Consider the following 14,812-nt stretch of genomic DNA (forward strand, 5'->3'; position numbering starts at 1 on the left):
TCGTTCTTCAGAAAACATTTCATTAGCTCATGAAAGTGTAGCAGAAGATCCGATAACGTCAATTTTAGGACTTGCACAGCAAATAGGCCTTTCAGGGAGCATCACATGGCGAATTGCGAGGAACGATTTATCCTTAAAAGCGTATAAATTTCAAATGACTCGAGAACTAAAGCCTATAGAATAACTTTATTGCAAAGAAATTTGTCAGGTTGTGTAATTTCAAGGAACGGTGATGTCAATTGGCCACCGAGATCATGCGATCTAACACCGTTGGAATTCTTCTTTTGGGGCTACGTGAAAGGAAAAGTCTACGCAAATAATCCCCAAATAATTAAACAACTCAGAGATGAGATTCGGAGTACCATTGAAGACATTGAGTTGCACTTACGCGAAAATGATATAGAAAATTTTGATAAAAGAGCGATCGCCTGTAGAAAAAACTCGTGATGACCGTTTATCAGATATTGTTTCTCATATCTACGTGCGTTACGAAAAGTAGCACAGTAGCACGTTTCATTTGACTTACAAAGGCTGAGACATTTCAGTTTACAAATCTATCAGTATCATTAAAAAAAAGATTTATCGGCAATGGTGTCTGAAAGTCTTATCCCGAGAGAATTTATTCCATTTTACAGTAATATTGTTAATTAAATTAATTAGTTTATCTTTGTTTAGATCCTTTTAAGTTCCACATATTCCATTAAAAACGTTTATTTCAGTTAGAAAAAGCGTTCGAAAACGTACGAACTGACGTGTTAATGAGTTTTTATTTCTCTGACCTTCCATATCTCAGAAACTAATTGTCGGACCAACTTGACAATTTCTTGCGATTGATATCTGATCATAAAGTATCATTCGACAGAAAATTCAGTTTTAAAATCATGGAACCGCAAACGGGCAAAAAAACCCCTCATTTTTGGGTCATTCTTTCTATTCGCTGTCCTGAACGATTACATGTTTTCAACTTGTGATATGTTTCTTGTAATAATGGAGTATATTGTGTTCTAGAATTTTTTTTTGACATTTTATGTTCTCCACCACGTCTATACAGTGTGTAACAAAAATGTTGTCCGACCCGGAAATGGACCACTCGGAGGGGGGGGGGGGGGGAATGGGAAAAAGGTTTTCCTTAGCAACAATATAATCGGAGGCTTCGTTACCGAGATATTAACAAAAAACTCCGACCAATCAGAGCGCGAGTTTTTCGTTAATATCTCGGTAACTTTAGATTATATTGTTGCTAAGGAAAAAGTTGTTCCAATTCACCCCCCGAGTGCCCCATTTCCGGATCGGACAACATTTTTGTTACACCCTGTATACATATGTTTACACGCATGTCGAGAGCATTCTCTATAAATAATATAAAGAAATTCATACTGAATACCTACTTGATGGCTCTCGAAGGCCACGTACTATACCCTAGGGCTTACAGAATAGATGTTGGAATTGTCTCCAGCAGAGCGGAGCCCTAATCAGAGAGGAAGGGCATCACGATTCCGACAAATTAATCCGTTTCCAATTAGACAGTCCTTTATAAAGCAACGCGCCTTCCAGACTGCGTTTAATGGCCTGAATGGGTATTCCCGAAACGTTAAGCCCGCTGGCTTGTGGAGGTAGCGTGTATCTCGTCCCGCTCGCAAAAAGGCTCGCCTTCGAACCGTTCGCATTAGCGATTCACCAGCTGCTATAAATGATACGTTCAATTCCGCGGCTGAATTAATAAACACAAATAAAGAGACCAGGCTCGCGCTGACTAATGACGTATTTAGCGCTTCGAGCTCTGGCCGGGGCCGACGACGACGTCGGGACGCGTCGAGTGTGCGTCTATGTCGGTTCATTAAAATTTACCTTATAAGCCGGCACCACCGTTGACACACTCAACGGCCTTGTGATAAAGCAATGTTTTAACACCGTATAGCGAACACCCCCGTGAAAGAGAATTTCTAATTTATAGTTTCATAAATGATAATCGATTGCGTATTGATCAACATAGGCGGAGATAAAAGGAGCATGCGAGATAAGATTCAGTCGAAGTAATTGTATTATGTTTACTGTTGTTTTACTACCCCTGAAGACGAAAATGTGTATTTTATCATTTCGTGAGTGGTAGGCAATCTAAAATTAATTGGAATTATTTTGGAAGAGTTTGAAAAATTGCAAAGTTTGAAAGAGTTGTAGAAAGTGTAGTTTAAATCCCGCGGAATCTTAATTAACTTTGTTATTATTATTGTTCTCACAAAATGGCAGAAAAAAATCTAAAAAAATTATTTTTCGGCTGTTTTTGTTTCGCAATACTTGTCCACCATGTTGGAAATACATAACTGAAAGTTATCATATATGTCGATAATATAGAAATGATCTATTGTAATGTAACTGAGCGACATTTGTACAATTAACTGATCGATGACATGCGTCTAGCATATACTTTAGTCGTAAAACCACACTCTAACTGTGAACACGTAGTATATTAATAAATATATCTTTTACCAGTTCATCCATTAAAAGTAAAGTTATATTCCCTCTCACATTCCACTACTCAACACACCATTTTATTAATTTTGTTGATAAATCATTAATTCTAGTTTGAGCGATAGCAACGGTCATACTAATCAAGAATCTGCCTAGGTATTTTGTTTCACATAAGCCTAATAGCTGGAATTATCTGCGCCAGCGTGACATTACTTTTTAAACAAGTTATTAACATCGCTTTTAAAAGCATTTTAAAAATATTAATCGTATAACTTTTATATTTTTTACTTACTGTAGGAATCTAGATTAATAAATAAGAACATTTTGTGTGTCATTACTATATTTCTTTTCTTCGCAATAAATTCCTGATGAAAGCTAAATTTGTTCGCATTCAAAGGAGAATGACCGCTTAACTACAGATTCAGAAAGAAGTTTGAATTTTTATCTTACTATCACAAACTAGTGGAGAATTTTTGAAGCTTTAGCGTTTGAGTACAAGCTTCTAATTCGCAGTAAATGTCACACTATTTCCGTAACAACAATAAAAAATAACTTTCAGTTGATTATTAAGATTCTTGTGAATTAGTCATTGTCAGATTACTCATGTCTGAGACGAGTCGCCTGTGGTTAAGGATTATAAGGTCTTTTATTTGTCTTGTGACTACTTACTGCATCATAATTCTAAAACGTAATAAGATGATGCTATGGATATCATTACTGTGTTTTTGTATACCATGATAAACTATTTTCATGTTTTAACTTCTAAACACACTTCGATTTCATAAAAGTCCCCGACATCGAGTCCAAAAAGTGATCGATTCGGCGTGGAATGACCGATAATTATGTAATATTTCAATAAAAACTTTCTATTTTCTGCACCTACATATTTTTAACACTTAAATTGTCCAAATTTTCACAAATGTAACATTCAATTTAGACGAAGCTCTTGAACGAGTAATTTCAGCACATTGAATTCTAAAACAGTAGTATCTTATGCATCCTATTAGTACCTATAGTATTGTATAAACGCTGCATTCCTCATGCAACTCTAGAACAATGAAAAAAATGATTTCGATATCGAAAATTGCATTAGAATTTCCCCGAACACGACTATTTACCAAGAGGAAGTAAACCTAAGGATTTCGAAAGAGCGGCAAGCCAGATGCATTCGCGAACCGTGGTTCAGCCACTCGTGGATAAATCAAAAGTATGAAATGCTGCCGGCAGAATTTCGGTATATTTATGGCAGTGGCAATTCAATGATACACAGTCCCGGTCGCGCGTAATAGTCAATATTTCCATCAGAAGCATACCTACAACTCACGCCCACGCGGACGAATTGGTGCGGCCAACGGTGCTTTATGAGAGTTCAGGACGCATTTGACAGCGCGATGGGCCCCGGCTAGTTGTTGCTATTTATTCGCGCATTACATTACTCTGTTACCGAGTCGAGTGTCACCAGCTAATTTGCATTATAAGTGCCGTTGATGTTATCATCGCTTCGCTTATACGTTATGGCGTCGCTGACGGATCATCAGAGTGCCGCGCCGAGCCGCGGCCGTGCTGCTGACCGTGTCCACCGCGATCCAGTGAATGTGTATATACGAAAAGTGTTATATCCAGTGAAGGAGCGTGTTCGGCCAGGCTTTCACTCCGACGCGACGCGTTTCTCGTTGCTCGTTGCTCGTTTGCACTCGATAATTGTCTCCGAATGGGCGGTGCAACCATCAATGGAAGACGGAGCTAATACGACTGTCACGAATTCGAAAATTCAAATATCCCATTCAGTCCCAATTACTAATTCCTTATAAAAGTGTATAAGAGAATATAATTTCCGTAAAAACAATTTTGGATCGGTACTTTTTTTGTAACCATATGTTGCGTTTATGCAACTTTGGGCAATTCTTTACTGAAGAACGTAAATCGAATAACTTATATATTATTTTATTGAAATATAAAAAATAAAAGCCCACTACACGAAGAAGATACGACAACAAATTTCCATGATTTAAGACAAAATTGGTTTATCATAGTGCTATAAATACTTCAATTTCTTCTAATTTCAAAACGTCGTAAGATCTAAGTGAAAGAACAAATAGCGAAGAAAAGAGTATTAAACTAATCTTTGAAATTCTCCTGCGTGACTGCAATATGAAAAACAGAATTCATAATGTAAATTCACTAAAAAAATGCGTATGAGATATTCCGTTAACGCAATGTTAGGTCCAAATTGGTGAAGAATCGACAGACAATGTATCTTGACAGGTAAAAATAGGAGACCATTTGAAAAATATATATCAACAAATTTATTAATTTATTTATTTCTTTATTCGTGTATACCAATAAATGTGACTTGAGATTTTAGTAAATGCTTCTTTCTGAATCTGCGGATGTTTATGCAAATATAAAATTTGATGAATAAAGATTTTAGTAAGTTCGAAATAAAAGGTAAACCTAAACGAACTTTCTGAAACATTTTATTATATTGAATTTTAGACAATCTGATATCCTTTAAATGAAAAAACTACGCAGTCTATTTATTTATATTAGTAATTTGTACAAAAAATTCTGAACCAATCACTCTGGTAGTTCTATTGTTGACATTCTCTATTCAATTGTTGTAAATAAAATACTACATATTTGAATACCCGGGTGGATTCAATCAATTATTAGTGAAAATCTGAATACCTTGAAGCAAATGTTGACATGTTAGCATTAACTTTTTAAACATAATTTCAATTCCTGTATTTTTATTGGTTGTTATTTTGCTTCTTCATGAGAAATAATAATGAAGTTTTGCATAGCAGAATATTAAATTCGACCTAAAGTTTTCGAGTTGAACCATTATAAGAAATTCTGTCATTTTTGTTTTCATATATCATTCGAAACTATTATTGCGCGTTTAACAATAAGGTACCTCCTCTGATTAACATTTAAGAGGCCACTTTCGTATGTAACTTTCATTAATCGAAGTATATAATCAAATATACAAATCCATTATTGCATGCGCAACTTTTTGGTAACTTCAAAACATCAAACGTAGACTTTACCACAGTTAATGAGTACAAGAACGAATATTATACAGATCCTCATTTTTCAAGTGTAAATTAATAACAGGTTTTATTAAATCGTAGATTAAATAGAAACATAAGGTTTTACTAAAGATTATATTTTTTAATGAAATCAAAATATGCAGTCATTTTCAAAACGTCTTCTTTTATACATCATTCTTGCATTCTCCGTTCTCTTTTTACAAAAACAATTTTAGATTCAGTTTTGTTAGAATTTCAAAAATTCAAAACACGGCTTTTTTGAAAAATATCATAATATCGAAATGAATCTACTAATTAAAGTTGCTACTTTCAAAACTCCAAAATAGCAATTCCATTACGTTTTTTAAAAGATGAGAACGTCGTACCTGTACTTACAAATACACGTTCCTGCACATCGATTCTCTAACTACAGGGAGTATGAAATATTACTAAAAAATGCGTATAAGCATTCGCAATATTTAATGAAAATTGATTTTCCTAGTTTTCTTAAAGAAGAGGTTCCGTAGAGTGACCAATTTTTTAAAGAGTTGAAACACGAAGACAATTCTATCAATGCTAAACAGTTCTTTTGCTCCAATAAAGCACGATCATTTCCATCGTATGCCCTTTTCCTAATGCGTCCACCAGCACGTTCCTACGGAAATACGGGATGTATTTCAAAGGGAGAAAACGCGAAATGCACGGGATCCTTGCTGATTTTCGGACGGACCCGGTTCGCCGCGGCCGGAACGAACATATGCTTTGGCCTTTAATAAATCCGCACATACTCGTGTAACCCGGCAAAATGACTTTAATTAAAAATATAGGCGAGCGAGGAATTTTTGTCGGTGGATAACATTGAAAAGGAAACGGAGTATGAGCGTGTATGGGGGAAAGGGGCGGGGTCCGGTTTCGTTCATGGTTTTTCCAGCGGGAACGAGGAGCGATTTTCGTGAATGCCGCGAAACGCGGCTACCAAAAGAAAGTCCCGTGCCCGTATTCACGTTCATTACCTATATTTTTCTGTCTTATGCGGCTCGTTAAACACGGCGTGCTCAATACGAAAACGCCGTCGTCAGGCCACCCCCAACCAGCCAGCGTTGCGTTTCCCGGATTTTCATATTTCACTTCAACCTCCACTTCAGCCCCCGCTCAACACACATCCCCGGGAAAGGTCGGACACTCGTGTGGAATTCATAGGGTACAGGGCGACCGGGAAACGGGGGAAATTTACATCTGCCTGCTGGACCGTTGGATGGCTCTTTTACGTGAAAATTATTTAGTGGTAATTATCACTGCTGCTGTCTAACGATTACTCGTCCCGTTCCGCGAACTTTGTTTTTCAACATTTTTAGACTTCCACCGCCATTTTGTGCACCGACGTCGATCGATTTCGAAATTATGTTAACGCGTTGACTTCCGACTTCAAATTTAGGAGTTGAGTCACCTGCATCAATTGGCGATTTCATTTAACTGTACGTTTTCTAATTACATACGCTAAGTTTAATTTTTTTTTTGCATTTTTACTGGATAACTGAGGGGTTCAATGCAAGAGGTAGCGTTGTTTAAGAGTTTATGAACATGTTATTAATCCTTTTTGAAATGAAAAGTAAAGTACATGATAGTGTACTATGAGTGTATACATATACTTGTAATGTATACAAATGCAATCATAGTACATGCAGCAATTTTTCCACATAGTTATAAATTAAGGAATAATAACTAGACATCAAGAGGTGCTAGAATTAATAAAAATATTCATTTTTCAACATTTTGTGGCATAGCGCTTCCCCTTGGACTGGATCCCTCAACTATCAATTAAGAATTATCCCGTGTAAAAACCTTGATATTGTGATTTTATTTGTACACAAATACGAAAAAAACATAGACACTTTTCGTCCTGTGGCTCTAACAATTTGATCACCTATTGTAATATCCCGATAAATTGAATGGTGTTTCTAAAGTGCGACGTCAAACTTTATGAGTCTATCCTACTCACCGTTCGAACAAAAAAAAAATGTAAACAAATATCTATGAACACTTTACTTCCGAGACACGATGTTTGAAATTTTCGTATGAGAGAAAATGCTTGAATTTCCAGCCACTCAAATTTTTTGTTTGAATATACTCTAAACAACTTGTGTATTGCTGGCCATTTGACAGTTTTAATATGCGCAACTGTGTCGTAGAATATTGTCCAACTAATTGAAAACATTAAGAGACTCTAATATGGTGTGGCAATATGTAAAGCATTGAAAGAGTAAAATGAGAGAACAAAACTAAAAACATACTGTGTAAAGAAAACGAAATTGGCATGAGACCTCGCCCTATTGGATAAGATTAAGTAATTACAGTAAAGATTCGATGAGAGTTGGATAAGAAGTTCCTCGTGAAAGTTTTTATTTCATCCCCACCATTCATGTGGGGAGGGGAGGTCATGGAACGTGTCAAGCGCATAATCTATTGCCCTCCCCCCCGTTCCTTCCCTGCTTTTGTTGCCGAGTGTCGGGATTTGGGTAAACAATACATATGTGAGGTGGTGAAACAATTCGCGGTACACCATGAAAGTTTTGAATACGGACCCTAGTTTCAAACTCTCATGGAATCTTTACTGTAGTTTAAACTACTTAATCTGATTCATACATACTGCTTTTTGTTTAATATGTTAAGCACCACGTCAGTCACCGATGACTGACGATATACAATTTAAAAAATTATATTCTTATATTAAATAGTTTGAGCATTTCTAAAAGAACCTACAAAAATACGCATAATAATATACAGATTTTGATCAATCTCGGATTAAGACTTTTTGTGGCCTAGGGCTATCGGATTTTTGGAGGCCCCTTTGGTTGAAAAAGAGGGGGACGGGGTTGCAATACAGCACAACAAAATACATGAACCTTAAAAAGTTGAAATTTATTTTAAATAAAATTAAATGACATTTAATCATAACGAAATGAAAGGTACAGAATGGGGCCCCCTGAAACATGGGGCCCGGGACTACAGCCCCCCCTCCCAGACCCTCCCTTAATCCAGCGCTGATTTCGATAAGATACATACAAGAAATAGGGTATGCGTCCTAATTACGGAGGCTTTAAGTCACTTTGCGCAATCAAGTATTTATTAAAAAATACTGCTATATAAATTTCATATTGTGAAAAACAATATCAGTTGCTAAACAATTCCTGTTTATAAAGGAATTCTTTTTAAATCAAAAAAATTAAATCTTTGTAATGTATTTAATTAAATAAAAACACATGTTTTTGTCTGTGTTACGACGCCCTTTCAGTAGCTGCAGATGTATTTCGGTGCCCCCAGTTTCGCAACCAGTCCCCGTTTCGGTGCCCCGTATTACGGTATCTTGAATGTCACTTCCAGCCTAGCTTTTGTGAAGTAGGGTAATTTTTTTTCCTTTTTATTATAGAGGAAACATTTTTTACTTGCAGCTTGACTCATGTTGTTACAGATTAGGTCCTACCTATTTATATACAACGACCGACACGCGCTTCACTTTTGGTTTAACGAAAGTGAGGTTATGGGGAAGACCTACGCTTGGGGACTCCTGGGGGCTCCGTATTACGAACAAGACTGAAAATCACGCGGTTTTACGAAATTTTCTTAAAAATAAAAATCAAAAGGATTGTAGGTGCTGAATTTATTTTTTTTTAATTACATTAAACCTTTTTAGGATATAATATGTATTTTATACGGTGAAGATGCTGTTTATAATTGATTTATAAAAAATACTTCAGTATGCATTTCTTAACGTTTTGGCCAAGAAATAATATGAAATCACCGAAAGCGTAATGCAAATATTTTAATAAATAAACCATTATAACACGTTAAAATTGTCGTTTTTTACTTTGAATCTTATTTGTTAATAATTAAATTTAATCAAAAAAATTTTGTTAATGTTCATTTGTAAATGTATTTCTTTTTAATGATAATTTTAATACAGAGACGCCGTAATTGGGACACATATCCTATACATATATGAAGGTATACGTGTAATCTTATGGCAACCTTACGTACCATTCCGGCTGCCGGCATTTCGCGACGTGAACGGAAGGTACAGTAATATTCTTCCACACAATATTTTTCAGAATTTTGAAGTTGTCAGACCTAATTGTCTCATTTTTCTCTTCTTTTCATCACTTTCATAAGTTTCATGTATAGAAGTAGACAACTTATCGAACTTCGATTGTACAAAAATAAGAAATATACCTATACAGGGTGTCCCAAAAATGTCCTCCGACCCGGAAGTGGAGCACTCGGGGGGTGAATTGGAACAACTTTTTCCTTAGCAAAAATATTATCCGAGGCTTTGTTAACGAGATATTAATGAATAACCCCGATCAAACAGTGCGCGAGTTTGCCGACCGAGCCCCAGCGGTAGTGTTGTCTACGCGCTGCGATTGGTAGCTAACGCTACCGTGAAGGCTTGGCCGGCAGACTCGCACTCTGATTGGTCGGGGTTTTTTATTAATATCTCGTTAACAAAGCCTCGGATAACATTTTTGCTAAGGAAAAACTTGTTCCAAATCGCCTCACGAATGGTACCCATTTGAGGGACCTGCAACATTGTTGTTAACACTGTATAATTCTCTTTTAAGAAACACATTTGACCTTCATATGTCCTCAATTCGTCCACCTACAAAAAAACTACTCATACGAAAACGATATCATTAAACTATTACTTAAAACATTTTGAAATATCATCAAAGCTGTCGAAAATATTCGCGGGAATCGATTCAAATGACTCACCCTGTGTAAGTATAATGTAAATCAGTACCCAGTCCACATGGCCATATGAATAAAACGAATTAACGTTTCGAATTAAAAGAACCTCGTTAATTCTACCATTTTTAATCGAATTTTCCAGCACAATTTGCGCAAAGCATAGTTTTCAGAAAAAAAGTTTCAATTATTCTACCCTTAAAACTATGAATACTCCTAATGTCAGTAATGCTCATGAATAGAGAAAATGAGAAATGAGTTTATTTCGAAAGCCAATCGAGAGGTAACTCGAATCACTGCGTCTCCAATACAGAAAAATCATTTATCGCTGGGAATTAGCATCAGTTTGAAACTGTAATCGCCTCCATCCCCGCTCGCGCAAATGACACCGACCACTCCCTCCACCCTACAAACGCGGGAGTTTGGCGCAATTATTATGTACACCGGCCGCGCGTACAATGTGGATACATTTCAGAGTGGCAGTTCGCGCGATACATTATCCAGTCAGCGCTATTGTCGACCATACGATTCGCAGTTTCGTTTCAGTCCGCGTAATAACGCCTGGCATTTCAACCCTCGTTCCGTCGCTACTGTAAGAGGGGGCGGTGTCACCGACAATATTTTCCTTCGACGAGAGACCCCGTACCGATAGTCCACCCCCTTCCCCCTTTTTTCCTGTTCGTCGCTGCGCCGTTCGCAAAATAATTCATTTCGAGAACGCGAGCCAGCGTGAAGTTGTCGATAGCAGGCCACGTCCAGGCTGCACGACAACGTGTAAACAACGACCCTGTCAACTTTATATTATCCGTTATACGTCGAGCGAGAGAGGAGTCAGGGATCAACTGTATAGAGGGTGTCATACCTAAGACGGCCGGGATTAATTATTCTCTTATTTGTCACAATACAAAAAGAAGGTTTGGAGAGAAAGTTCTATTCTCTTTCACGAGGAAAATCAGGATCATAAGAGTAAAGTTCATCTCAAGGTCATATCTTTTGAGATTTTACAAATAATGTTTTCTTAAAGAAATTGAGCTATTTTGTGTCTACCGTTAAAAAGGTGACATTAAAACGCATTCAATCATGTACAACACAATAACCTTGAAATGACGTTCCGACAACAGTTGCAGCCATGAAAATACGGATTTCGGATGTCTGTGCAAGCATATCTTCGGATACAGTACAGATGTCTAGACACGTATTAGTCTTACGACTAAATAAGTATATTAAGTTTGGTGGGCAACACTTTGAACACACATTTCATTTTCTGTGAGCTTCGACCTCAATCATTTACATCCGAAATTTTTGGCCCGAGGTCGTTTTAGGGTCATTGTGCGGTACACGATTGGATGCGTTTTGATCTCACCTTTTTAATGGTAAAAAAAGAAATTAGTAATTCTCTTCAAAAAGACGTTACTACTCATAAAATCTCAGAAGATATAACCTTGACATGACGATATAACCTTCCATTGACTCTGGAAGCATTTTTTTGTAGCGTGATCATTAAGAGACTAATTAAGGGTGGCAGTTTTAGATGGGACACCCTGTATAGTGTATCGCGGAGCCGGCTCGATTCCACATCGATTTGAGAACCCTGCCCTCTCGCTACGAACAGTTTCCCTTTTCGCGGTGGTCGTTGCCAGTCGGATCCCGAGTGATTTCCGTGGATTCTTTTTCGATATATGACCACGCGTGTACGTGAAACTGCCGATGATACGACAACCGGAAACCTCTCGACTCGCGTGGACCCATTCACACCTGGCAAGTGACACGAAACAAATCTACCGATACAACTGCCTGTACATTTCATCAGGAGGGAGGCGCGAACCAAACACGTCATCGCGACAGAAACGCTTCATTTCGGTACAGGGAATTTATTTCTGTACACTGTCGTTGATCGTTACTCGCGACGGGGTCGGTGTGTAGTATGTAACGAGGGTGAGCTGCGATTTTGTTATTGGGATTGACGTTTCGTGATTCATTCGGAATCATTTTTGTATGTATACTAGGTTGTCCAAAAATTAGTGCCGATTTTCAATATTTATCTTTAAAACAGCATATCTCAACTCGAAACAAGCTTTATTAATCAAAGTATGCAACATTAGAATCTAGACATTTCTGCCAACGAGAAGCAAGTTAATCGTTAAATCGTCGTTAATAGCAGGAGGAAGTCAGCGACCCTCCTCATCTTTAAGGGTAAATTCAACACGATGAAATTGTGGAAACCAACGTTGAACAGTGGATTTATTAACACTGCCTTGACTCCAAACTCCATTGATCCTCCGAGCACGGAAACATGGCCACCGGTCCCTATGTCATTTCTGACCCCACACCGATATTCTACTACACACAGCGACGGCGAGGCTCGAGCTCGAGGCCCTCCCCGACACTGTACTAACACAGTGCCAGTATGGCTCGAGCTCGAGACCCTCACCGATATTACTACACAGTGACGGTTGCTCGAGTTCGAGCCACCGTCACCATGTATACAATGTAATGATAGCTGGTTCCACATTACATTTAGATTTTCATAGTTCTTATTAAACTAACTAGAATAAAAATCTCGTGAATTATAAAACAAATTATATTTATTAACTATTAGGTGCTGTTTTACACGAATTACATGTAATCGTACTCTCTATAGAAGTGTTTCGTTCTGGGGCTATATTAAGAGGAGTGCCAATTACGCCCAAATACAATTTCAGTGTTGTTTATTGTGTCGTCATCGAGTTCTGACTCTACAAGTTCAGGCTCAGCATCGTTATTTGATGCAGTGGCACCATCCGATGACTGATTGTCTTCACTGTCTTCTCCCAAAAATGCATAAACAGAGTTTTTGCTTGTTGAAGGAACAGATATTTTGCCAATACAATCAAATAATAAAACAATGAAACAATAAAAACAACAAACACAAGAAACACAACAACGACAGAATAACGAAAACAATACAAAATAGACTTTTTTTATAATATTTGAACTAGGCACACGTATCTTCCTCCTTCAGAGCGTTAAAACAAACTGATTTGTCACGTCTCATCGCCTGTTGCTGCAGTTTCAATGCGCGATTTTTTTAACGAGCCGTAGAAGTTTTATCAGCTACAATAAAGAACAGCGAGTGGAAAAGAAATAGGGCGTGAGCCGAAGATATAAGTCAATACTGCTGCGGCGTCCTGGCCCGGTTGTTCGCATGTAAACAAACATCGGTCGCTATGCGATGTACACGACAGCTCTGTCACTGTATGCGTGTCGCTCTCGCGAACGCGTGACCCAGGGACCGTGCTCGGAGGGTTAATATTTCGAGCGGTTTGGGCTGTACTACGGCCGAGTTTAAACTCGTAAAAGTAAATTGTATCAGTCACATGAAATTTTACCCAAATGTAATTAATATCCACTACGAATAATATAGAAAGAATAAGCAAAAATATAAGCTGCAAAATGAAGTATAATTTTATATGTTTTGTATAATTCCTTATTACTAAACAAAAAGTTGAATATAATACAAACATAAAACATGCATTACTCTCCGAACAATCTCATAGAACGATCGATAAATATGGACTAGTTTTTGGAGAAAATTTCCGAAAATCGCAGACAAACAGTTGGTTAACTCTGTCGAGGTCGCGGTTGATCTGACAGATACCCGTGAAAGATGAGTTCGAAAATGAAAGTGTAAGTGAATAGGATATTATTGAATTCTGTTTAGAAGGTTCAAGATATTTCTAGCGACGAGACCGGAGATGAAAATGAAGATGTCGAATATTTTCTTTCCGAATATACAGGGTGTCTCAGTTAGCTTGATCACCTCGAATAATGACTTAACGGTGGTTCACTTTATGAAAATTTTGAGGAGTGAAACTTAAATGGCATCAAGGGACACACCTTATAACGTACGTGTTTTTTTTGTGCGTGGAGACAGTTCAGAGATTTCAAGGTTACCTTGACCTTCTGTATGGAATGACCTATTTTTTGTACTATAGAACAATAGAGTATCAAATTCGAAGTAAAAATGTGTTGACCTTCATACGTCCTAAACCTAATAGTTAACGAGATATTTACAAAATAATCACTGTATTGAAATAGAGGGGTATCAGTTCGAGCACCTATAGCTTCCAAATAGTAAGTACGTATTAAAAATTATTTTGTAAATATCTCGTTAACTATTAGGTTTAGGACGTATGAAGGTCACTACATGTTTACTCAGAATTTGATACTCTATCGATATGTGGTACAAAAAGTAGGTAATTCCGTTAAAAAAACTCAAGGTGACCTTGAAATTTCTGAAATTCCGCCGCTCATAAAACAAGTACGTACTTTCTAAGATGTACCCGTTAATGCCATTTAAGTTCCACGCCTCAAAATATTGATAAAGTGTACCGTTAAGTCATTATTCTTGGTGATCAAGTTAGCTGAGACACCCTGTATAAGACATCAAAATGGAGAAAAAGATCAGTAAATAGTTTTAGAAAAGAACTTCGAAGGGTTAACAGAATCCGAAAAGACAATTCTTCGTATAGAATGAGAGAATGTTGTTGAATCTCTGAAGAAAATGCAAGAGTTTGCGAATATTTTACGAA

Source organism: Dufourea novaeangliae, unplaced genomic scaffold (genome assembly GCF_001272555.1).
Source record: "Dufourea novaeangliae isolate 0120121106 unplaced genomic scaffold, ASM127255v1 scaffold80, whole genome shotgun sequence".
Lineage (NCBI taxonomy): Eukaryota > Metazoa > Arthropoda > Insecta > Hymenoptera > Halictidae > Dufourea > Dufourea novaeangliae.